Genomic DNA, 3,691 nt, shown 5'->3' with positions numbered 1-3,691 from the left:
GCTTAAATCATTAGTTATGTCTGTACCACTGCGATGTACGGAAGTGAGAAAAGGAAAAGTTGCTGCTACAAAATATTGATTCTGTTATGCCTAGACTTTTCTAGCTTTAGTAAAACAGTAAAACCTAAGTTTTCATAACGTTTGCTGAGGTAATTATTGCTGCTAATGGTTATATAACAAGAAAAACTGGTACTTTGGCAGAGTGCCCCAAACTTTTGCACAGCGGTGTACATACATACATTGTTTTGTTGCAAGAGCTTCTAAGGCCCAGGTTAGATAATGCTAAGCACTTGCTACGATACTTTACAATCTAACACTATCCGCAGTCATTATATGCCACTATGTACTTCAACTGGTTGCTTGGACAGAAACTAACACTCTTGAGAGAGAGGCAATTGTATGTTAGTTTCTTGCCCTAGCGAACTTATGAATGTAGTCGTCCCACATTTGAACTCTGACCCAAAGGTTCCGAATGTTGCTAATCCTCAACTGCACGCTCTAACCAAATGAGCCACATACATGCATACATACATTTTTCTGTTATTATTAAAAGTTGGTACAACTTCTAAATCAATCTAAATTCTTTACACTAAAGCTAGGTTTACAAAAGGTCGCAAAGGCTTTCAAAAAGATATGTCCGACTTCCTTGGACAAACAGTTCGTATATGTCGAAGTACATGCCACTTAAAGCTGTTCATAATTCCAACGGGAGGAAGAGTTTTTCTTTTTGTCCAATAGGTGGCCATGAGAACGACGAATCAAGTTCTTAGGTTTCCAGTTTCATTCATCAGCTCCAATGGGTGGAGGGTAGTAGGTGCATTTAAGGATACGCTACACAATAAGAGACAAACTTGCCGTAAGAGTCCTTTCCATATCGGGCAAGTATTGAATACATGTTCAATGGTGTCGTCTGGTTGGTGGCACGCTGGACACTGACGTGTTGTGGCAAGTTTAGCCGTATAGAGGACTGACTTAGTTGGCAGATCCCGGTGCAGAAATTTTCATGCTATGTCCCATTGTAAATGCGTCATGTTTTGAGGAAAATTCCATAGTGAGAGCCATTGTTTGTCCGTAATTGGTTCGTATGAGGCTTCCCATATTTCCTGGCACGGTGGACGATCTATGCGTTAAGATAAGCGACATCGGTACAGTAAACGTGTATTCGCATCTGACAGTAGCAGTGGTTTATCGGCTGTGCTGAAGAAACAGAGACGTGCCTGCCAATGTGGCATTCTATGTTCGGAAGAGGTCTCTTGATGGGGGAGGCTAGTCCAAAATTGCGGAATGGCGTGTAAAACTTGAGGGTAAAAGTTTGCCGCGACCGTTCTGGCATCTAGAGATTGTTTGGTTCATATATCTTTAACATTGAAGAAGCGACATCTAGCTAGTGAAGGCTGAAGTATGAGGCGATTGGATTGGTCTTTTATAAGTTGGTTTCCCCACAGAAGTTCTTCGGCAGCATCTTCATAATACTTGGGAGGGGCAAGATCCCGTCCTCCGTCAAGTTTTCTCCAAGACGTGTAAAGTTGGCGATAAAAAGATGAAAGCTTGCTGTAGTTGCGATGGTCGAGCATCCAGCCTGAGGCGGCAAAAACTGCGTAGCCCATGTTGTATTGTCCACTGAGATGAGATAGTTGCTGTCGAGCGAGGTCTTTCCAAGATTCTTGATTCTTTTTATCAAACAAGCGTCGAATCGTTTGGAGGCGTATTGCCATTAGTCTAGAAAGGAGATGAGGTATGCCTAGTCCTCCATCTCTACTTCGTGAAATACACACCGTTCTTTTTATTAGTGCTGGCGTTTTAATCTAAAGAAAATTCCAGATAATGTCTTGGAATTGCTGTAACGTTTGATGAGGCATAGTATATGAGTGTGCCGTGTAGTATATTTTGCTTAAAGCGTATGTTGACAGGACGTGTGCTCGCCCTATGTATGACAGATCTCGACTTTTCCAAATGTCCAATGTCTTTTTCAGTTTCTCTAAGACCATTGACCAGTTTTCTTTCATAGATTCATAATACGACGGACTGAACGTTAGGCCAAGAAGCTTGATCGCTGTGGTAGTCCATTTTATTTGCAATGGGTTTTCTTGACGTTTCTACTTTCCAAGCCGTAAGCCAACCGACTTTTTTCGGTTGAGGTGTGCTCCACTGGCAGAGTTATAAACCGTTAGTTCATCATTTAAGGCCTGAAAGCTTGTCTCGGTAGTTAGAAAAACAGTCATGTCATTTGCATAACTGGATACTTTAATACTATCTCTGAGGGGGTCGTCAACAGTTGGCACTCCTTGTATGAAAGGATTTTGTCTTACTGCTGATGCTAAAGGCTCGAAACTGAGAACATATAAAAGAGGTGACAGTGGACATCCTTGTCTGACGCCGAGGTGTATGTCTATTCTTGATGACAGATATCCATGGACTATGACGTGACTGCTGATGTTAGAATACACTATTTTTTACCCATTTCTGGAAAGAGGGACCAAACCCAAAAGCACCGAGTACTCTAGACAGATGTGTCCAGTTAACCTTGTCGAATGCTTTTGTTTGATCTAGAGAGATAACAGCCAAATCTTTCTCTGTACCAGAGCAACAGTGAAGTACGTCTCAGGTTGTTGCGCAATTGTCTTGCATGGCTCGATGGGGAATACTACAACTCTGGTCTGGGTGTATGATTGATCGGATTACTTTCATTAGACGATTTGTTAAAGCTTTTGTGATTATTTTGTAGTCGGTATTCAGAAGGCTGATGGGACACCAGTTTTTGAGATCGTTTCGATTTCCTTTCTTATATATGATACGGATAATTCCGGTTCTCTGGCTTTACGAGAGAGAGATCTTTTCTTCGACTGCGTTAACCATTTGCACAAAATCGTCTCTAAGCAGTGACCAGAAAGCTCTATAAAATTCTGTCGTAAGACCATCCATGCCAGGAGACTTACTTGCGTGTAGTGTTTTGAGAGACTCCGTGCACTCTTCCAGCGTTAACGGACCATCACACGAAAAAACTGTCTGTGCATGTTAATTGTTTGTTGAGATGAGACAGAGCTTGCACACTGGTTTCGTCGTCGATTGGTTGCTCTCGGTAGAGGTCGGTATAAAATGTTTGAGTAAGATGAAGACAGGCATTTGTGTCTGTGGCTCTCTTGCCTTGATAGTTTAGTTCAGTGATACAGTCTCGAGTTCCTTTAATGTTTTCTTTTGCGGTGAAAAACTTCCCGAAGTTTCTCCACTCTCTATCCATTTTGCTCGGCAGCGAACCTGTTTACCTTGAATATATTCTTGCTCATATTCTTGTAAGCGTTTCCGAAAGAATTCAGCTCTTGAGACTGCTGTGATTTGGCCGTTTTGAAATGCGCACTGTGCTTTTTGTAGTGATTGTTCAAGTCTGGTCTTAGTTTTATTTCGTTTCCAAAGGCGTTGAATTCCATAACGTATTGACAAAGATTTGATATGAGCCTTTCCGGTGTCCCACCATTCGAGGAGTGACAAAAACAGTGGTTTCTGATATTGCCAGTGTAGCCAAAAGGCGGTGACTTTCCGTCGGTAACAAGCCTCAGACAAAAGACTTTTGTTAAGTTTCCAATATCCTCGTCCTCTAGTACATGTTGACGAAGCTAGAAGTTTGAGAAGTACACACGAGTGGTCACTGAACACTGTGGGAAGAACAGAAATCTCATGTATTTTGTTTTCCATT

The sequence above is a fragment of the Corticium candelabrum genome, chromosome 7 (assembly GCF_963422355.1).
Source record: "Corticium candelabrum chromosome 7, ooCorCand1.1, whole genome shotgun sequence".
In the NCBI taxonomy this organism is placed as follows: Eukaryota; Metazoa; Porifera; class Homoscleromorpha; order Homosclerophorida; family Plakinidae; genus Corticium; species Corticium candelabrum.
Note: the sequence above shows the minus strand (reverse complement) of the source record.